At 40.7% G+C, this 24,023-nt stretch overlaps 1 pseudogene; it reads right to left on the bottom strand.

Annotated features, from left to right (window-relative positions):
• The window catches only part of LOC119728042, a 75,618-nt pseudogene that overhangs the window by 31,705 nt on the left and 19,890 nt on the right, over positions 1 to 24,023 (bottom strand).

Below are 24,023 nucleotides of genomic sequence, written 5' to 3'. Positions count from 1 at the left end.
GAGATGACGACACACTAACTTACTGGATACGCAAACTGACGTTAAACCACCATGTTTTCTTTCGGATAAAACCAGAAAAAAATCACTTGCTGAAAAGGCTTATACATTTTTGGGCAATCGGCGATGTTGCATTTGACCAATTTGATTAGAAGTCGTTATCGTAATATTTTTTTCCCCATCCAAACCAATACCATTTTGTTGAGTCGCATTTTTTCGCTTAAAAAAAAGGGTCCGTCGCGTGGGTGACTCGAACCAAAGGTATTTTTTATATCATGACAATGGTTTTAAATCCTCTTGTTGTTTAGTCTTTGGTAAGAGAATTCGTGAATGCTAGTGAAAAATTGATGAATAAAGGCCGGTCTCACTAGTGCGAAAGCCAACGCCAATTTTTGGCGCATATTAAAAGTTGATCACTTTAACAATGGTGAATTTAGTTTGCAGCAAATGTCAAGACGTAATTTTGACTTCGCTTCGCGTGAAGGTTGAACCTGTATACATTACTGCGCAATTAAAATACTAGTCACATCACATTCCTTCATGTGCTGGTGAGATGAGTCTCTCTGGCACTGAGCCTGGCCCAGCGGGTCTGCAGAAGATCGGACATATTCATACCTTTTGTTATTTAAATGAAGCGTTCTGGCCCGTGCTGGGACGGATTGTCAAGGGCTCTTTTGTTAAAAAAGGATCCTTCAGAAAGAACGGGTGCTGACGCCCATTCAATTTCAAGACGCAGCCTTAGGGCAAAATTGTTGAAAAAAATTTAACTTCTAAAAAATTTGGAAAAAAAATTATGAGCCCCCCCCCCCCTCCCCAAGCCAAATCCTGGTTGTACCACTGAGTCTTACATGTAGAATGCGTAATCAACATAGATAATATAGGTATGGCTTGAAAGAAATATATGCCTTTTCATTTGAAAATGGAACATCAAACGTCCAAATCTGATAATTTTGGACAGAGTAAACAGTAATTTTCCAAGAGATGTTAAATTGACCATGGGACCAAGTTTTCAATTTTAGGCATTGGGACAAAGGTAGCCTAATTGCTTCTGTGTGGATAATTGCCTGGCCTACAAACATGTGTTTAGCGAGAAAATACAATTCTAAACACTTTCTTGCTATCAGTTTGTAAACATGTTTACATGCTAAACATTTTTAGCAGGAGGACGGATAGTGTTTAGCCATTGAAAATTGATGTTTAGGAATTGGACATGTGCATTTAGCTGGTAAAAATGTTTACAAACTGATAGCAAGAAAAGTGTTTACTTGCTAAACAGTTTTCCAGATGTGCTTAATTAACTTGTGTAATTGTGAACTGTCAACTATTATTCGTCAGACATTGATCATGGTCGGTGTTCAGCTAACTAACGAGCAGAGAGTTTTTTGTGTCATGGAGTACATCCGTACTGGAAGAGTAAATGGTGTTATCGATGCATTTATGCAGCGATTCCCAGATCGAGATCCAGCTGCAGCTAGCACTATCTGGAGAAACCTGCGAAAGAACCGGAGGGAGGGTACCAGCCTCAATCTTAATCGAGGGTGTTCCTGGCGACATTTGACAGCGAGGTCGGCGGAAAAAATAACACTGGTGGAGGCGTAGCTGGATGCCAACCCGCATGTCAGTGTGAGATGGAATGGACTGGGCCTACCACATGCCACATTCAATCGCATCACTCAGCTGGACCTGGGCATGCACCCCTACCAAATGCGCTTGTGACATCGGCTGCTACTGTCGGATTTGCCAAGACGGATGAATTTTTGTCAGTGGGTCATCAACCAGGTGCAAGCAGATGTGGGATTTGTCATCGATGATGAAGCTGGATTTTCTCTCGACAGAAAAGTCAACACACACAATGTTCAAGAGTACAAACATGTATATCCCCACACAACATCCACCTCCTTCAATTACGAGCGCAACTTTCAACATGAGAAAGTGAGTATCTGGGTTGGCCTTTGTGGCAGTGGCCGCATCGTCGGACTGGTGTTTTTTTCATGGCAACCTCAACGGCCAGCATTACCTTGATGATGTAATCCCCGTGATGATGTAATCCCCATTCTTGAAGAAAATTTCGAGGTTCAGGAGCGAGGTGTGTTTAGGCGCCTGTGGTGGGCAAAAGATGGCGCTCTGGCTCATCGTCCACTGGCTGTCAGCGACTGCCTTCAAGAAGTGTTTGGAGACGGTGTCATAGCGCTAGCGTTGAGTCATTTACATGAATGGCCACCGAGATCTCCAGACCTCACCCCATGTGATTTCTACCTCCGGGAATACTTGAAATCCAAGGTGTACATGACTCCCCCTCCGGACCTGCAGACACTCCTTGACAGAATAACAGCCGAGATTGATGTCCTACGGCAGACTCCAGCAGCTGTTTCTGACTCCAGCTGTTGATAGGAGAGCAATGGGATACATGGAGAGACGATGTCATCTGTGTATTGAGCGAGAAGGAGGGCATGTTGAGGAGGAGGGAAGTAATCATCCACAGTTCATCCACATTGCAACACTTGCACATCCAAACAAAATCGATTATCACTGCATTTAAAAACTTGGTCCCATGGTCAATTTGATGTGTCTTGGATAATGTATCATAACTCTGTCAAAAATGATCAGATTTGGATGTTTGATGTCTCATTTTAAAGTGGAAAGGCATATCTTTCAAACCCCATACCTGTATTATCTACATGTATGTTAGTTACACATTCTACGTCGAGCATTCCGTTTTATTTTATTTGCATTTTTTTTTAGACACTATGTATAAAATGTCAAATAAGGCACGTGTAAACCCTATGCAATAGTATGTCCAACAGATTAGAAGGAACAAAGTGGACATCCCAAGCTATGGTGCTTGGTTGTCAACAAGGAAACTTTTGGTCCTCCTCAACCACCTTCTCCTTCGTGGGCTCTTTTTTTGCGTGATCAGGGAAAACTTGTGATGTCACCATGACATCATCAACTTCTGAACTGAATGGGATACCACGTGTTCATTTTCCCTGATGTGGTAGATATCTCCCTGAGCAACAATTTTGATTTGCAGACACAAAGTCGCTTCACCTTTACTTTCAAGATTACCGCATGTGCAGTGATAAGTGAATATGACTTGAAAACGGAAACAAATTGGTCAAATGTTTAGTGAAGAATGTCAAACAGAAACTAGAAATGCGTTTGTGGACAAACACAAGCTGTTTCGAATATTTCATTTATTTTGCAGCTATTTACAATGTATATAGCTAATAATCCAGAAAGAATTGAAAAGGACCCTGACATTTTAGGTAACAGGCAAATTTTGGTGGCAATGTGTTTATTTGGATCCTAGCTACCTCCCATAAAAATTCAAACAAAATCGACCTTGGTGAAATATGTTAAGTAATTAAAAAACAAAAGGGATGCACAATATATATTAAAATGCATGTATTTTCGACACCTAAGCGAAATCCAACCCTTTGAATAATTGAGAAAGGATCCCTGCATTGTTTCAACTTGAACTGATATAAAACAGCAAAGATGCAAACTTAATGAACACTGTGACCAAAATTATTACGAAAACAGCATTTTAAAAACATCATTGTCATCATCATCAAAACACAGAATTGCTACTGCCCCCAAAATTGTTCACAATTTCCAGAGATGGCCCTTATACTGTAATAGACACACACCAAAACAATTCCAGTTTTTCCCTGCCTAATACCATTAGAGTGCAGCAAACAGGGGAGGTACCGGTATTGGGTCACGGTCATCCCCATTGACGCCTTATCCCCCCCCCCCCCCCACCTCCGATGCGATCTGAAAGGCTCTGTGGTGGTGAAAGCACATGCGTCGTATCAATGCAGCAATGTAGACTGGTTCCTGCCACACAATAAAATGGCAGAAGTTAAGACATTTTTTTAAAAAGAAATGATCAAATGCTTTATTCTCAGAATTTCTAAGAAATTGCCACAGGCTCACACTTGTCACACATCAAATTAATTGACTGAGCGTATACAGTTCACAATAAGACATAAGCTGTGATACATACAATCTACTTACAAGCTTTTGCTATTTAAGTCTCATTGTAGAATTCCACTTTATGGAGACACACTGTACATGCATGCCTATATGTTTCATGTGTAAAGATTTATTGCACAAAATGCCATTAGGCAATTCCACGGTTTGATGGACATGGCTAAGAAAAATAGTTTTATTTTTTAACCCAGTTTCACATTTTTATTACAGATTATACATTCAAGTATGAGAAATTAACAAAGAAAACCCAATTTTATCAAACATTTTTTGAGAAATCGTGTTGTAAAGTGAAAATTATTTTTGTACTACAAAGAACTCAAAAGATTTAGTAAAGTTTAAACCTTGATTGCTATTAATGCAATAAGAGATATTTCAATCATTACATTAATTCTAGCATGTATGATAGTCTTAATCTCTGAAAAATATGTCAATTCACAGCCGTCATCCATTTTTAGATGTCAAAAACTAGCATTTTATACCTTTTTTGGTCAATGTAACGTGAGTAACCGAAAAGATATATACAAGATTTTTCTCACCAACATTTCGAATGGTATTTGGGATTATCATTCTTTGCATGAACATAGATATAATAATAATAATAATAATAATAATAATAGTGGCATCTTATTAAGCGCAAACAGGTCCATCACTCGGTGACGCTCATGGCGCTATACAATGAGTAAGTACAAACTACAAATTTATAAATGACAACAATTATAAATGACAAACTACAAATTATAAATGCTAGGTCCAAGACATATGAATTGCAAGGTACAAGCCGAAGAGGAGATTAGAGTGTGAACAGGTAGGTTTTGAGTTCTTGTTTGAAGGAGATCGAAAAGGGAGCTTGACGGATAGAGAGGGGTAGACTGTTCCAGAGAGTGGGGCCTGCGTGAGAGAAGCTGTGGTCACCTCAAGAGTGTCGGGATCTAGGAACTTGAAGAAGGGAGGAGTCTGATGATCGAAGCCTGCGTGGGGGGTGGTATGCCTGTATTGAGTTTTGTAGACTGGTGAGGAGCCATGGACTGCGTGGTAGACCAACATTAGAACTTTGAAGGTGATGCGTTTGTCAACGGGCAGCCAGTGAAGAGACTGAAGGACAGGTGTTATGTGACATGCTTTCTTGGTGAGGGTGACTAGTCTGGCTACGGAATTTTGGAGGCGTTGCAGTTTATTTAGCTGTTGTTGAGGGAGACTTACAAATATGGAGTTGCAGAAATCAAGAAGTAAAGAAATGAGGGCGTGGACTAGTTGTTCAGTTGCATTCCGACTCAGGTACTTGCGAACAAAACCAAGGTTGCGAAGTTGGTATCTGATTGACCTAGACACATGGGAAACGTGGTCATGGAAGGACATATTGGTGTCGAAGATGACACCAAGATTGCGAGTTTTGGCAGATGAGTAGATACTGCTAGTGCCCACTTGGGCATGAAAACCCTTCGTATACACTTTGCCAAGCATTTGCTTTGAGCCCAGAAGAATGAGTTCAGACTTCAAGTGGTTGAGTTTTAGACCGCTAGAGTCCATCCACGTGTTGATGTCTTTGATGCATGCCTCCAGTTGTTTTACTGCGGACGACATTGCAATGGCAGATGGTGGGAAAGAAACATACAGATGTATGTCATCGGCATAACAATGGTATTTGATGTTGTGCGCATCAGTTTGAAGATATATCGAAAACAAGAGAGGACCACCAACTGATCCCTGGGGGACACCATAAGCAAGATGGCTAGCTTCAGACTTTGCATTACCGATGCCTACACCCTGAGAGCGATTTGACAGATAGGACATGAACCACTGCAAAGCTGTTCCTCTGACTCCCAACGAGCATAACTGATCGATCAGAATACGATGGTCTACCGTGTCAAATGCTGAGGACATGTCAAGCAGAACAAGGGCTGTGATGTTTCCATTATCCATTTGTTGAAGTACGTTGTCCGTTAAATTTGTGAGAAGTGTTTCTACGCTATGATTCGAACGGTATGCTGATTGATTGCTGTCAAGAAGCGAATGTTCCTGCAAATGATCTGAGAGACGAGAGAATGCCACACGTTCCAAGACTTTGGAGAGATATGGTAGGTTGGATATTGGACGGTAACTCTGCAAGGAATTTGTGTCCATACCAGGTTTCTTTAATGTTGGTCGAACAATCGCTCTCTTTAGGACTTCAGGAACGACTCCAGTATCCAAGCTCACATTGATGATCTCAGTGATGACTGGAGTAATGGCAGACATACATTTTTTTAGAAAAGAGGTAGGGATCGGGTCTAACTCACATGACTTTGCTGGTGACCTTGCCATGATGTTGCGAACTTCATCTGCAGATGCAGGAGCAAGAGTGTCTAAGACTGCACAAGTTTTACGAGACGAAGATGTTTGATCGATGACTGGCAGACTGGCACGAATAGATTCTATCTTACTGGTGAAGGAGTTGCTGAAACGAGTAGCTAGATCTTCAGTGAAAACATGTGTTGGAAGAGGGGAAGGCTGCTTTCTGTTCAAAAGATCACTTGCAACTCTGAACAGTCTTTTCGTGTCACCTGAGCAGTTGTCAAATCGTTTCAAGTTGTACACTGTTTTTGCAGCACGAACTAACGATTGGACTCGCTGACATTGCTGGCGATACAACTGTCGATGTATTTCAAGCTTGGAAGATCGCCATTTCCTTTCAAGCTGCCTACGAAGAAGTTTTCCATCTGCTATTTTCTGGGTGTACCATTGAGTATTTGGTCGAATTGTCACTGAATGGAGTTGTAGCTGCCGACAGCCAGATCTGCGTTGCTCACAGTGCATTTCTCGGTGAATGACACTTCATTCAAATCCTCGATGAAGCAAGCAGGTTGTATAGACTGAATGTTTCGTGACACAACAGACTTCCAGGCAGTTCGCAGACTTGGAGTATGCAGGTTGCAACTACATAAAAATGTTTATTTGGAACAAAAGCTAAATTACATTACATGTAGGCACCCCACACTAAGCTATAAATATAAGTGTTTTGTTGACACTAATACACACATTTAAGAATAAAAGGCAACTAAATTTGGTAACGTGAGGAACTTTTGTAACGTGAGTAACCAAAAATGTAACGTGAGTAACCAAGGTTTTTTTTATCCCAAGTCACCCAAACTATACCCAAACTGACTTTTGCTTGATAACGTTGATTTGATTGATAACTGTTTACCTTAAACCAAAGAACCTCAAGCATTACAGATACTTTTAAGCATATTTTATCCTGTTTATGGTGCAAAATGGTCTTCGAGGCAGCATATTTTATTTTAATTGAATCCAAGTAAAGTATTTTATCAAGTTTTATGTTGCTGAATGGAATAAGGAAGACATCTGTACGTCCCTACATTGAAATAAAAATGTTTATTTGGAACAAAAGCTAAATTACATTACATGTAGGCACTTCACACTAAGCTACCGGTAAAGTGGTATGCCCTGGAATCCACTCTCCACACCATGGTCTCTGATAGTGTGGCCTTCCCGTGGACCCTATATTCTGTGCTATCGTGCCATACATTAAGTTTTAGCAGACTCTCAGAATATGAGAGGTTTGTTCTGATGGCTCAGCATTAGTTTAAAAGAAACTAAACTACATAAGGACTTAAGAAGAAACAACAAATTCCTGATAGGGGATCAGTATGCACTGTAATAGTATCAGAATAATGTCAGATGAAATCCTTTATCTTGGAGTACCGGTACTTGCCATTGGAGATCCAAAATGCAAATATAAGTCAGACTTTTTAGTAGTTCTGATGCCTATTGGGAAGAAACATACTAACTATTATAGTTTAGTCAAAAAAAATCATGCCATAAGATTATCAGATGGGTTGGACGAACTGTAAAGTGAGTAACCATAACGTGAGTAACCATGTTTTTTGTGGATTGCAAAAAAATGGAATGGAGGATTTGTTGAACTCTTATTATGTGTGCGCCATGGCATTGTCTTTTATCCATTTAAAAGAAATGTCCACAGGTTGCCTGTATGAGGACACTTTTTGATCAAAGCATGTTGGCTTTTTATGCATGTGGAGTACTGTGGCCTCGTGGTTAAGGGCACTGATTCGTGGTCTGCGGGTAAAGCTGCAGGTTGTGGGTTCGAGTCCTGGCGGGGTCATTGTGCGTGTGCCCTTGGGCAAGGCAGTTTGTCACTCATTGCTTCTCTTCACCCAGGAGTAAATGGGTATCTGTGAGGGCAGAGATGGTTATTGTGATTGAATTAGCTTCCTTGCGCCTAACAGGCTGCATCGAGCTGTACACTCCCCAGGGAGCTGAGATGGTATTTGGAATGTTTCATGTGCCCAATGAGCAGGGGTAATAATGATGTAGTGCCTTGAGCACCAGTCCTGGTGGATACGTGCGCTTTATAAATATCCACTATTATTATTATTATTATTATTATGTCCGAAAATGTAACGTGAGTAACCGATTTTGTGCGTCTTGTTTCATATATACATGTAAGACATTTTTCTGGATGTCATCTTTGGTGCTTAGGCAGGTCTAGGTCTACTCTATCTAACATGGGGATAACAGTTATTAAACCTTTTCAGTATGGTAATTACGGCCCAAGGAAACTCAAAAGTATATCAAAAACGTAACGTGAGTAACCTTGGAATTGCCCCATTGCAAATTTTGTGTCAACACATGATCCTAAGCTGATCATGAGCAGCCAATCAATTGCTGAGTTGGCAAACTTTTTCATGAATATGCATTACCAGGTGGTAGGCTATGCGTGTGTAAACACTGGCAATCTTGGACCTAGGACAAAAGGGTCAAAGCACAAACAATATGTCCACAATTGACCGAACGTCCACGATTGAAAATCGTGTACAATACCAATGAGAGCTGTTGCTAAAAAGTTAGAGTACATACAAAGGAATGAGGATTAGAATAATGGGGGGTCCACAATTGCCGGTGTTTATACAGATGTGTGTACGTGTTCTACATAACCCCCGAGGACTGACACACAAAGGGAGAACAACAGATCCTTTCAGTCCTCGGTCGTTAGGTCTTTTGTTCAAAACGGTCCTCTGTAGTACATGTAGGTTTGTGTGCTTAGTCCATGAGAGAGTGATCAAGAATTTTCTAGGTCACTAAGTGCAATGTCCTTTTGTGAATTGGAACTTCACCTGTAGCTTTACACACACGCACACAGACACGTTTGTTTATGGTGTAAATTAAGGTTTTTCTTTTGTTCCTCTTCCCTTTTTCTTTGTTTGTACCCTAACTTTTACGCAACAGCTCTCATTGGTTTTGTACACATTTTCCAACCGAGGAGTCCTCGATTCGGTTTCTGTCCTCGATTCATCGATGATGTTGCATGTGTTTCCTCGATTAACACCATAATCATGTCTGTACATGTTCAGCTTTTTAAACCGTGGACGAAAAATACCAGAGAACGAAAGAGAACAATATCCTCCACGATTCTCAGCATACGTCCGCAATTGGGGTCGTGTACAAAACCTATGGGAGTTTTCCTAAAAAGTTAAGAGTACAAACAAAAGAGGGGCAATAGGACGTCCACGATCGACTATGAACACATGATTGTGTGTGTGTGTTTGTGGATGGGTAAAGGCTTTTCTTGGACAAATGGCATCACACAATTGGCTGCCAGCCATCTTGCTTTGCTCTGATTTCTTTAGAGTGTGAGTGACATCACATCGTCTAAACAGCTGTTAGTAATTCTACATTTTTATTGGTCAATATTCACAAAGGGTAATGCATTATGCATGAAAATTTCTCTAACAAATCGGTAGATAAATGTGAAGAAAAACATAAGCATTCTCCACGAAATGGTAAAGGACCTTGCGGGTTCGCTGCTTGTGCTACTCTTTTTATGTGCCAGTATCAAGGGTGCGTCGCGTGTCCGGGTAAGAGCGTGGGACTTGACTAAAGTCTAGCCTACCTCCACCCCATCACCTCCATTTAAAGAACACTTTTTTTAGGACAAAAAAAGTTAAGCAGTACTCCTTTTTGCCAAAGGTATTAAAGTCTAGTGCCTTTAATTGCATTGGTTTCCTGGATATCTATCATGAGCCATTATTCCTCCTGTTGGTTTAGGACACAATTCAGTTGACCTGACAAATGCACAGTTGGAGTTGCACCGAAAATACCTCTTTTTATCTAATCGGCTGGATTGCATTATCATTTTGAGTATATATATCCTTTGCTGTATAAACGATATATCTCCAGTCTTTGAGGAGTGTTTACATGTAAGTTGAATAAAAATGGAAAGTATTGGCCCTAAAACTGAATTCTGCTAAGTCAGGGACCTCATTCCAGCTGTACTGGCGAGTCCCCACGTCATGAGCCTAAAACTGGATATTTCAAGCTATCGGTACTGCCGAATTCAGTTGTGACATATGCGGTTTGGAAAAAAACAACGCTTTTGCCGAAACCTGTGGGCAGGTTTACGAGATAATCTTTACCTTCCAACACTCCTTTGACTGCCCAGCATGTTGAGCTGAAAATTTTCCCGAAATTTGGCGAGATTTGCTCAGAATCTGAGCCTTTCTGGACAAAATCTTCATTGATACTATCGCCGCGGAAGTCACCATCTTGCCTTTGCTAATTGTCTTCGTGAGTACGTGTGACGTCACATCATCCAAACATTATGTGAGTAATTCCACATTTTCATTGGTCAATATTGACAACATGTAATGCACTATGTAATTTTTCTACCAAATCGGTACATAAATGTACAGAAAAACATTAGCGTTTTCCACGAGATGGTAAAGGCCCCTGTGGCTTTGCCACTCACACTGTTTTTTCCTTCCCGTCCCAGTAATCCGGGTTGCTACGCGTTCGGTAGCCACGAGCGCTGTAATGCTTCTTTGTAGCATTTAGGAAAGGACAGAGACTTGTCTTTGACCTAACACGAACTGAGATTATTCATATGCTGGCGGCCATCTTTTCTTGCTCACATGAATGAGTGTTGAAATTCTTAAGGGGGCTATTCACATTAGTGTGATGTGCATGTAACATTCCCTCCTCTTTAAAGATTAATACAACACACACAAATTTAAAGATGTTGATTACAGTTCAAACAATTCAATCAATGGTTATGAATTTAGATTAATTGTCCTTTCTCTTGAATTACTTGATTTCAAAATTAAGAGTCCAAATGTTTTTGGGTGTTTTTTTTCTAGAGTCCACTTTAAGTTGTTTTGATTCCTTTAATTGTGGTGTATTAATTTGGTTTGTTGGTTTGCTTTGATTTCACTTTCTATTTTACTTTTGGTTTATAAAATCAAGCCTTTGGTTGTGCGAAGACACAGGAGGGCTAGGTTTGGGTCGTCTCCTGATTCGCGACACTTGGACAGGATTCTCTTCACAGTCTGGATGTGTCGTTCAATGAAACAGTGGCCTCTTGGGTAGTGGGGTGACGATATCTGGATCCGAAAACCATACTGCTGTGCGAAGTCTCGGAATTGCAAAGAGGTGAATTGGGTTCCATTGTTGCAAATGATGACATCTGGAACACCTTGTTCTACAAACAGAACTCGCAACACTCTGGGGACTTTGCTGGCTGTTAGGTTCTCTAGTTTGCGAATGAAGGGGAATTTGGAATAGTAAGCTGCACTGATTAAGTACCAGGTCTTGTCATGGAAGAAGAGGTCTGCTCCAAGGGTGTGCCAAGGACGCGGTGGTACTTCTATTACCATCATGGGCTCACGCTGTTATGATCGCTGGTACTTCTGGCATGGCTGGCAAGCTGTTACAATGTTCTCCATATCTTTGTAAATTCCTGGCCAGTAGACGCTACATATCGCGCATAGTTTGCACTTCTCCATGCCCTGGTGGCCACTGTGGATCTGTTGCAGGATGTTGTGTCGCAGTGTGCTGGGAATTACCATTCTACTTCCGACAAGAACTATGCCGTCTTCTACTGCTACGTCGTCTCTGACTGACCAGTATGCTCGGATGGAGCGATGAATTTTCTTGATGCTGTCAGGCAAGCCATCTGGAATCTGCTGCTTGAGTAGTTGAAGGGTCAGGTCTGTTGCTGTTTCCTTCTGCACTTGCTCCAAATTTGTTGGTGTTACTCACGATGTTGTGTATGCGAACTCACATCTCTGGGATTTCGTGCTTCTCCAAGGGGGAAAGACATGAGAGGGCATCAGCAACAACCATCTCCTTGCCTGGTTGTAGCGTATCTCAAGTATATGCTTGTAGACACAAGAGGATTCGCTGTAGTCTCGGTGGGGCCTGCATCATGTTTTTCTTGTGGATATGCTGGATCCGGCGATGATCGCGCTCCATGATGAATTTTCTCCCGTAGAGGTATGTATGGAACTTCTCGCATCCATACAGCACTGCTAGTAGCTCTCGCTCTATGTTGGCATAGCGGGTTTCTGCTGGTGCCAAAGCTTTCGATGCAAATGTTATTGGGCGGTCATTCTGAACCAGGGTGGCACCCAGTTGTCTGGTTGATGCGTCCACCTGTAGTGTAACCAGTTGCTTCTGATCGTAATATGCCAGTGTGGTTTCTGAAGCAATCAGGGTTTTGATGGAGCTGAACACTTTCGTGTGTGATGGAGACCATTGGTACTCTACATCATCTCGGAGTAGTTCCCGTAGGGGTGCTGTGTGTTCTGCCAGTTTGGGGATGAATGGAGCCATGTAGTTTAGGAGACCCAGGAATGTGCGAAGCTGCTTTCTGTTCCCAGGGGGCTGCATCTCCTCAACTGCCCTGACTTTTTCGATCCCCTGCTGGAAGACGTCTTGGCTCATTTGCAGACCAAATGGCATTCGTAGAAACCTATATCGGCCAAATGGGGTATTGAACGTGGTGAGGTATGAGGACTCCTCGTCTAACTTCAAGTTCAAGTAGCCGTTCCTGGCATCGAGCTTGCTAAACATCTTAGCACCGGCGAGTTTGGGTGTGATCTCTTCAAGTGTAGGTACAGGGTAGTGATCTTTCTTTATCGCTCGATTCAAGTCCTTTGGGTCCAGGCATAAGTGTAGTCTACATTGTCTTTTTCTCGGATAACCAGCGAATTTACCCAGTCTGTAGGTGTGGAAACTTTCGCAATGACGACCACGGTTTCCATCTCATCTAACTGCCCCTTGAGTTTATCTCTGATCTCTAGGGGGACCCTGCGTGGGGGGTGGATGACTGGCTTGGCTTCTGGGTCAAGGGTGATGTGATATTTGAAGTCCTTGAAACACCCGACTGTGCCGTTGAAGCAGTCTGGGTACATTTCTAACATTTCGGCTTTGTTGCTGATCTTTGGCCTTTTGTGTAGTGGTGTACTGTTGGAGATGTATTTTGGAGACCGGTTGGTTGGCGGGGTTTCAGTTGGCACCACCGGTGGATCTGCAAATTGGACTTGTCGTCCTTTGTCAGCTTGTGACGTTGTTTGCTGTTGTTGGTCTGGACTGCTGCTGAGCTCAGGTCTGTTGATCTCCACTATAGGTTTTGTCTCCACAGCGCAGTGCAATGTTATCAGGTTCAGAGCTTGACATGCCTTTAGGCCAAGGATCGCTGGACCAACTGCACCAGTGACGTAGAAAATGCAGTTGTGCTTCGCATCATATTAAGTGCAGGGAATCTTCACTGTGCCTAGCTGATTAATCTTGGGTCCACCATATGCAGTGAGGGCCATATTGCTATTGCCGAGAGAACCGGGCATTGGGTTCCCATCATTGTCCAGTTTGTCAGGGTAAATGATGCGGAAGAGGTGCACTGGTAAGATGTTGCTCTGTGCTCCGGTGTCGACTTTACATCGCAGCATAATCGGTCACCTGCCTTTCTCACTGATGTGGAGCTTTGCGTAGACTTCATCTCTGGTGTCATCAGAGGAGCCAATACTGCTGACCTCAATGGTGCCTATGGTGAGGTATTCATCCTCAGAATCATCTTCCTTGAGATAGTGCACTCGTCTACGGGGAGACTTGGAACGGGGTCTGGATTTGGGGGACAGCCAGACTTGCACACTGATTTCCAGTGGTTGGCTTTTCCACACTTATGGCATGTGGAACCATAGGCAGGGCAGTTGCTCCATGGCAGTAGATCATGTTTATTGCCACAGTTGTAGCAAGATCGTTGTTAGTGTTTCTTGCCAGTTTGTCTCGATTTGTATGCGTTGATAGTCTTTTCTGTTGTGGCACTGGCTGTGTGGGGGGTCTGGGTTGAGTCTGAGAGTGACTGCAGTTGATGTGTAGTTGCTTCATGGCTGCGTGCAACATCAATGGCATCATTGAGTGATCTCTCCCTATCAGCACCTTTTGCACATCCTTGTGGGCTGATACCCAGATTACATGTAGTTGATCAACCAGGTGGTCTTCCATCTCTTTGTCGTCACAGTATCTGCCTTTTGCTGCTATGGCTTTCATCTTAGAGACAAAATCATCTGTAGTTTCATTGGGACTCTGTCTCATGTCCTGTAGTTTGTATCGGTAGATGCGGTGGTTTGACCTGGGCTCCAAGTGCTGCTGGAAGCAGGACAGAAGCACGTCTGGTTTCTTTCTGTCCTCCTCATTGTCAAAGTTCCAACTATTGTATTTGTCCAGGCCTTGTTCGCCTACCCACAGCAACAGGTAACTTGCTCTTTCTTCCTCAGTAGCAGTTTTTAGTACACTTGAGAATGGAAGTTCGCAATTCTGTTTGAATCTTGCAAAGGTTGTGACAATATCTGTCGCCTCCCAGTCCATTTGGGGAGCTGAAACTGCTGAACTAAATGCCATTGTGCGTGTATATTACCGTGTATAGTAATAAATGAGCAACAGTTCAGTACAACTAATGTAGAGTGTTTGAATGACGACAACAACGTGATGAGAAACTGGCACGAAAATGGCGCTATTATTCACTTTCTGAGTTGCTTTGGTACTCACAAAAGTCTTCAGTTTACCGCTGCCACCATGTAATGCTTCTTTGTAGCATTTAGGAAAGGACAGAGACTTGTCTTTGACTTAACACAAACTGAGTTTATTCAGATGCTGGCTGTCACAGTTGATGCCAAATTCCATCTTTTTCCCCTTATTTTCAAGTAATTCCTTTTCTTACTTTTACTTTCCTTTCCTTTTCTGTCGCGCAAGGTCAGGTAAGTATGGCTATTCGTTGATTTTTCTTGTGTTTTCACTTTCAGTGTTTGTGTATAATGGCGTACGTAGAGAACAATACCTACGTGCGCATACAATTGTATATAGCCTGTACGCTGAAAGATTCAGCGAACCATGTATATGAATATTTATAAGTTGATGAATAAAGCCGTAGAAACTTTTGGTTTTTTGCGTGTGTGTCTTAGTAAGTATTTGTAATGTAAATAAGTGCCGTAGTCATGTGAGGAAAGAGAAAGAGGAATCCCCGCAAAAGAAAATAACCCGAGAGGTTGGTCCGCAATTGCGATGCAATTTTGAGCGACATTTTCGCTGATTTGAGACCGGGATCGGTCGTGAGGGGCCAGAAGTCCAAGGGACCAAGACCCTATCTGACTTGTAAGTATGGTTGATTTCATTATTTTGGTGTATTTGGATTTTTATGACGAATTTTGCATTTATTTTGAAATGTATTGTCGGAAACCTGGCTTGAACAAAAGAATAGTCTGGTGACTAAGTTGCTTTGTGCTCATCACGATAAGATATTCGTTTTGCTAGAGATTAGCAGTGTAATTGTAATTTAATGTTTGCTCCTTAATTCTTAAAATGACGATAAGGAGAAGATGTGATTTATTCTGAGGCACTTTGTGATGCTATATTCATTTTATGAGGATTTGCTCCACGAATGAGAGTGATAGCTTTCAATAAGTGTTTGTCTTTTGATACACATGTTTATGATAATTGGAGATACATTGTTATTATTTGCATTGTGTAACATTTATTTATTTGTAGACGGCACTTTAGCCGGAGCTAATGTGAGGCCAGCAACTACCGGTAGTATAGCTTATGAGACAAGACAGGTCCATAAAGCCCACATAGTCTGGTGCCGAGTGCACCACACAGCAGTCCAGGCTGTCTGATGGACACTCATCAGCCGTGAAGTACGCCGGACGTGGCCTCTGCTCATCTGTAACCGTCTACCAAGCTTGTGACGAGTAAGCGAGAGAGCCGACGCAAGGGGATCGCCGGACTCTAGACGAACGCCATAGAAGGCACAGACTAGTCTGGTGCAACAAAACCGCGGTGGGCCCATTTTAGTTAAAGTGCACATAATTATTCCGGAATATTTTATTGTTTATTTATTTATTGTTTAGTTAGTTAATGATATATGCACTTGAATTAAGCTAGCAATAGACTGTTGGTTGTAGGTTTAATTCATTCATTACTGGTCGATTGAGTGATTTCCTAAGCACAATTTGTGGCTAAATCTGACGTTTATTTTATATACGCATTTATTTTGCATTTCTGTTTAATTCTTGATCATTCCTTTACCGAGTACATTTCATTGATTGGTTAATTTGTTTGAACCTTTGGCCTATAAGCTTTTAACAGAGGCCTGCAAGTAAATTCGCCAGGTTGACTAGATTTACAATATATAATTGTAAATATAATTGAATTAATTATTATTTTCTATTAATAAATTTTGTTCATATTTTTCTTGAAATTTATATCATTTTTGTGATTGAATTCTTTCTGTCTTTTACAAGTGGTTTGGGGTCTCCAAACGGGACTCACTTAAATTGCTTTAGCCAGACGGGAGTGACACTGGCGGCCATCTTTTCTTGCTCACATGAATGAGTGTTGAAATTCTTGAGGGCAATATTCACATTAGTGTGGTGTGCATGTAACAAGCGCCTTACGGTAAAAGACACTGAATTTCATAGGACTCCAAAATTCATGCGACATTTGAAAAGAGTAAGTCAGTACACTTTGGATTAGGGCCCGATAGAACAAGACCAAAATTGTCTTCTCTACATGAAGATTATTCAGGGTTCTCAAAAAGTACAATCTTTGATTCCTTTTTTTGCGAAGAGCTTCTGTGTTTTTTGCCCAATCAAGTGTGTTAGTAACTGTGCTTCCCAGATATTTGTATTCTCTCAGCTGTTCAACCTCTTTGTCATGCAGAACGAGCGGTTCAGGTCGTTCTGCTTTCCTTCGAAAGTCGAATATCAGTTTTTTTGTTTTGGATACATTCAACTGAAGGTGATGAGCATCACACCACTCAGTGAATCTCCTCACAGCTGTGATGTAGTCATTTGTTTTCTCCGTTGTTAGGAAACCAGCAACTACCGTATTGTCTGCATATTTGATGATAGTGCATGTTTCATTTTCACCAACGCATTCACTTGTGTACAGGGAAAACAATGCGGGGGATAGAACGCACCCCTGTGGTGCACCTGTGCTAAGTACTTTGGTGCCAGACTTAATGGCTCCCATTCTTACTACCTGAGGTCTATCTAGCAGAAAGTTATGAATCCATAACACAATTTGGGGGTGAGCTTGCATTTCTATGAATTTGTTTGCAAGCAGGTGTGGTATTATGGTGTTGAATGCACTTGAAAAGTCTACAAACAGTGCCCTGACAAGGTTCTTACTTACATCCAAATGTTTATAAGTTCCGTGGAGAAAAGTTAACACTTCATCATCTACACCTCTGTTATTGCGGTAGGCAAATTGCAGTGGGTCAAGATGGTTCCCGACCTGACTCATGACCTGTTTCAGCACTAATTTTTCTAGGCACTTCATAACATTGCACGTTAAGGATATTGGCCTAAAGTCTTTGTACTCAACACATTTGCAACTTTTTGGTACAGGAATTACTGTTGAAGTTTTCCACGAAGTTGGTACAATGCCTTGATCAAGCGAATTCTGAAATAATTGTGTGTAAGCACATGCAAGCTGTTGTCTGCAAACTCTCAATACTCTGTTACATAATCTGTCTGGACCTGCAGCTTTATTCAGTGCAAGACTAGCAAATACTCTTCGTCAAAATGCTCTGTTACACAAGGTTTAGTCTCATTGTTCTCTCATGCTTTAGTCTGTAGTGTAATCTTCATTCTCATGTCTGAAATCTTTATCATCAAATTGGCAGTAAAAATCATTTAATCACTCAACAAAGTCTTTCGTTGTCCCAATTGTTATGGTTTTCATTGGTCTTTTAGTATTGTTAAGTCTTGCATTGTTTTCCAAGCTGACCTACTGTCATTAGCTCGAAAACCCTTTTCAATTCTGTTTTTCTGAACCTTCTTACATTGTACAATTTGTTTCTTTATCTTCTTTTGCAGATCCCTCCTTAATACATCGTTTCTTTGAGACACAGAATTTCTTTTTTTGCTTAATTAAATTCCTTAATTCAGTTGTAACCCATGTTTTGTTGTTAGGGAATACCTTGTTGAAGTCAAATAAATAATTACAATAATAACATGTGTGCATATATTTTGAGATGCATGCTATCGATGTTGAGTTTCGAGTTACACACAATGATCAATGCAATAGAAATATTTTGCCAACATACCTTGCAAACGCATGCTGATTTATCTTTTCTGGACATTGTGATAAACTCAACCAATAGATTACCAATTCTTCCAACCATACTCTTATTAAATTCCATGATTAAAATCTCGCACTGATTGGTCTCATCCTGGCAATAAGCGACCAATTGTGCTCTCGATCTTTACTGAAAAGTAGTCACAGTACACACAACCACACATCCACAAGCTGCACATACACAAATGACACACCATTGAAAAATATTTTTAGTCTGGTCCTCAAGTACTCCACTGCGCACATCGCATTGATGTCTATCAGATGCTTGACCGCATTGCTTATTAGACTTGTCACCAGTCCATCCACTATCATAATATTTTGCCACAAGTTTTGGGCAAAAACGATACTTTACAAGTATTTTTTTTTTCGTTAGGTAAAAAATGGGAAATTCTTAATTTTTTAGTGGCAATTCCTATTTTCGTAATTTAACAAACAATTTGTAATAATTACAAAAAATTTGTAATAGTTGGCAGCTACGGAACATGGTTCAACCACTGTCGTGTTGACTTGCTCTACGCTTCTCCGTGGTTCGTCAGGTTGGCCTCTTGCGGCAATATCAATTGAAAAATCGTCATCAACTTCCCCATGGTTTTTCACAAAGAATTTTGTGAATGTCATTCTGAGATTTCATTGGAAGAAATCTCCTTTTTGTTTTTGGAAAATGTTCACATTCTCCGATGTCTAAAGCAAATGGCAGTCTTGCGTGCACGCACGTGCACGAGAGCCGAATGAAAGCCACAAAAGACGTGCGGCTGTCTGATCCAATGTGATCTGCAGTGCACTTGGCCATTGGTGGAATAACAAATAACAAATGTTCCTATAGGCTAACGCGATGTCAACAAAGACTTGCTTTCAGCAACCTAAAAGCATTTAATTAAAAAAACAAATTGTTAGGACACTTTGCTTCCATGATATCTCCCACAATTTCAAACAAAAGTGTCATCAAAAATCGGTTTCCATGGCGTCCCTAGGAAAAAAGTCTTTGCGGCTGTGTAACTCGCGGTCAGCCAACAGAATTGCTTGTTGGACACAGTTATTGCCGTGGGAATTTCCCCTGGCACGCAATACCGCGCTGCTTGCATACACGTGTGGGCTACGTACGGAGGAACATGAGATGTATGGACCAGACTTTCTGGACAGCGTTGCAATGACGATTATTGACGAAGGACCCAAGCGGTCTTTGTACAACGTACGTATTTAAGTACTGGTACACGCAAACTGATGTTAGACCACGATGTTTTCTTTCGGATAATGCCAGAAAGTAAATATCAATTGCTGATAATTGCCTGTAAATTGTTCGGCGGTCGGCGATTTTGACCAATTTTTGATCGGAAGTCGGGGTATCGTAATATTTTTTTCCCAATCCCAATAACCAATCAAATTGTGTGGGGTCACATTTTATCGCTTTCAAAAATAGGGTCGGTATTTTTTTGTTTGGCCTAACGTGTACATACGTCAAATCATTATCAAACACATTTCTATGCAAATCAAATTCAAGACATTACCTTGTAGATGGGTGCATTATCAAGACGTAATGTCTCCAGTTTTGGTACTCTAGGAGCAATGAATGGTCCAAACTGAGTTCGTTGTTGGATGAGCTTACGAGCAAACACACCAACAACTGTAACAAAGAATGACAAATATGTCAAGCAAGTGGCAAGTATGTAAAATCTATTTGTATATGGTGTAATACCTAACCCCCAGAAATATGACTGGATGATGCTCACTGATAGCCCCACCATTTTACCCTGAGCCCACAGGGCATCCAGATCGCAAGCTACATGTACAGGCACAAATAATTATACATAGTTGTCTTATATACAAGCCTAGATAGATTACCTCTGAACATGATTTAAATCAAGTAATCAAAAACTTGTGAATACTTGTCATTTTTCAAAGAGAAGGCTGAGAACTTCCAACTAAATTGTGAATGCAACTGATCTGCAGGAAAACCAAACTAAGGCACTCCCTTCGCTGACACCTTATTAGCTAGGCCCGTAAGTAAACATTCTTTTATTAGTAAATTGTTCCTTTTTATAATAATGTTGTGCTGTAAATAATATATAGCGCCTTATACCAAAGGTGTCAAAGCGCTTACAATATTTATTACCCCTGTTCATCAGACCATGATACTACTTTTGCAGCAGCTCAATATCAGGGCATATGGCCCGTACCTTCGCAGGTACCCACCTACTGCTACATGTAGATGGAGCAATGCGTGACAAAGTGCCTTGCCCAACGACACACGCACCATTACCCCAGGCTGGACTTGAACCCACAACCTGCAGCTTAACCTGCAGACCACAAATCCAATGCCCTTAACCATGAGGCCAGAGCACTTCACAAGTCAATTTATAACATTTTGGTAATGGTTTTGATTTATCGAATGGCTGTCATTTTTTTTGCAAATATGCTAGTTTCTGAATACCCTTGCCAAGCTGCCAGTACATAATTTTATTACAAGTGTGCTACCGGAAGTTTCCTCTCCTGGGGTGGAATGGGGGGAGGGGGAAAGTAATTTTGATGAAACATGCATTGTAAATGTCATCTCCAAATTACATGTATGACAGGAGCCATATTCATGAAACTTTACTAACTTAGCAGCCAACTTAGGCCTTAGGATACTAAAATGTCTAGTAGTCCACTATGGAGTTGACAACTAAATTGTAATTCATGAAACCTTACTAAGAACCTTGCTAACTACATGTAGTTACATACTAGGAAAATTGAGTTGCATACCTGAGTAACTGGAATTGGGTGCTTTGGATGAAGTGGGCATGTATGGAATGTGATGACAACAGATACAATAGTGTGACAGGTGTATTAGGCAAATCCATGTAAACACTAACAAACAAAAAGAAGGATGCATGGTCAGCTATTCTCAGCCAACACCGTGCAAGGTTTCCAAGGTTGAAAGATCATTGGATGATTTAAAAATTAGATTATCCAAATTAAAATCCGAGTCAAGAGAATGCCTGTCAAGTATGAGAAAGTTCAAGAAGGCAACCGGAGGGGGAAAGCCACCTAAAGAGCCAAGTCTGGCACAACAAAAAATGATACATGTAGTTGCTAACCAGTGACTTAGAGTTGCCCTGGATCAACACTAACTTTACATATATGTATGTAACTAGTGTTAGCAATGTTTCATGAATACCAATTAGTTACCAACTAGGTGTAGTAAACAACTATATGCCTTTTTAGTAACCACCTAGGCTTAGCAAGGTGTCATGAATATGGCCCCCGAGGATAGAATGGACAGAGAGTTTGACAATTTGAGGACAGCATACAAAGTTTTGTCAAAGGCAAACCAAAATGTTCATAAAACTTTGTAAAAAATATGCAAGAGGCCAGCTCTCATAAAGTTATTCAATTCTTTCCCCAAAAGGAATGTTTCAGCCATGGTATTTACCAGGTTCATCAACAACCTGTTCAGCCCTTTTCCTTGTGGTTTAGGTGCATACTTGTTCAACATTTTTGCTTTGTAAAGTGTTTGGGCTGGGTATGTTTTTAAAATGACACATTTATGTTCACGGTGTACAGGAAGTTATTAATTGAGTAATTGGACCTAAAATACAACCAAATACCGACACATAGAATAATGGAATAAATGGCTTGTACAGTAAACATGTATTTGTCTAGGCATTCAACCGATATTGCTCACGATATGATATTACAAAGACTTGAACTCTATTCTGCAGCTCACACAAAATATTCTGTCACTCACTTACCTTGTTCGTTTGCAGTGTGCAGTTCTAGATCCTTGAGCATGAGATAGTGTGGTAAAGTAAGTCGAGCTCTTGTAGGAATACTCTTATCCCGAACCTTTAATAAGGGTCCATGTATTGGGCAATCCCCAAGATGGCTTTGACCACAATCTTCACACCCTGCAAGGCATCACAAAATACAAATAGTAAATATCCTTTTTGTGAAATTATACAGTATTCAATAAGTGGATTAACCAAACTGTATCCCATACAAAGGAACACATAGTCTAGATATTGGTACATGAAGTAGCTAGTAAGTATATCACAAGGCAACTGTGCACAAATAGCCTCGTTCAGGGCTTTGTGTTCTAACACAGTACATGTACAATGGATCTGATCAGAGCATGCAAATGATTTGGTTTGGTCTAGCTTTAAAATGTCTCTAGCTGCCCAGCCTCCTTAGACATGTTTGTGTACAGTTTGAAATTAAAAGGAAACCAACCGACACCATCAGAAGTTTGCATTTTGTTCATCAATATGTATTTAAAAATCTCAGGTGCAAGGGAGTTTTTGTGTTAATCTTGATTTATCAAGATGCACTCAGTGTGAGATGGTGCACTTGCAACAAACTTTGCAGGATTACTGCAATTTAGATCATCACGCAGTTTATTCTTGATAACTCATGAACTTTCTCAACCAAAAGCAATCCATTCCTTGCGACTGGTGGTGGCTCGAAACTTCTTGAAAAACCTGTTCACTGGACCATAGAGCCTGAAAATGCACCCCTAGTTATGTTAATGGCGCGCTTCTGGACCCCTTGAGTAGGAAATTTAACATGCAAAAATTCTAAAATCTGCACTTATTTTTCGTAAATGGATTTCTTAAGAAAATCACTTTCGAAAAAGGTGCCACGAAAAGGTGGACACGGTTTTAAAATGGAAAATGTACACAATCTGCAGAATTTTAAGCATCACAACCGCAAAGTTTGAATCAAAATTTAAAGGGGACAAAAGGTTCATATTCTATGCCAAAAGAGCTTTTGAAGGGGTTTTATTATTAGTATCTCAATACGTTTTCACTTCTACCAAAGATACATGTAGGTGGACAAACTGTTATGATAACTACTGTAAATGAATTATCGAAATATATCCTTCGAGCGAGAGATTTCGTGATTAGTTTTTAATAAATGTTATGGTAGCAGAAGACAAACACCCTAATAATGTAAGGGGACTAAAAAGATTTTTTCGAATAGTGTACGGAATGTAGAAACTTATGAATGCAAGGTATACAAATTGTTGCCATGTCCTTCTTTTGTAATGTGAGTAACCATTTAAATAACTTTAATATTGCTACACGTACATGTATATACCAACAGAACATTATTTTGTTGGCCTCATTTTTGTAGTTTAGTCACCTACATGTAAACTCAAAGAATCTTTCGTGAGAAAAATCCAGACTAAATGCTTTGACACTATAGAATAACAGCACATAATTAAGCGACGGAAGACACAACCCCCCTTTAAACATACCATAACATGAGTTACCATGGAATTACCCTACTTCTTGCATCAATGAAGGCAAAACCCAATGTACTTTAGAAGCCAACCGACACTGCGTTGTTAGCAACAGGGAAGGATCCACAAACAACTTACTCTGGTCCATCGACAACTATTTTAACCTCGATACCAATGATCAATGCTCACCCTAAGATCAATAAGAATGTTAGCTCTCATTATTATACTAAGGATAATTTAGAAAACTTAACACATGATTTGAATTAAGCCGACTGGTCCCCTGTATTTAATACCCTAGATCCTAATATTGCTTTTTACAATTTTACAAAAATATTTAATGAACATCACAACAAAAATGTCCCACTTAGAAATAAAAAGAAAA

This window comes from Patiria miniata, unplaced genomic scaffold, assembly GCF_015706575.1.
Source record: "Patiria miniata isolate m_02_andy unplaced genomic scaffold, ASM1570657v1 HiC_scaffold_20, whole genome shotgun sequence".
Lineage (NCBI taxonomy): Eukaryota > Metazoa > Echinodermata > Asteroidea > Valvatida > Asterinidae > Patiria > Patiria miniata.
This window is presented reverse-complemented; position numbering and strand designations above follow the sequence as displayed.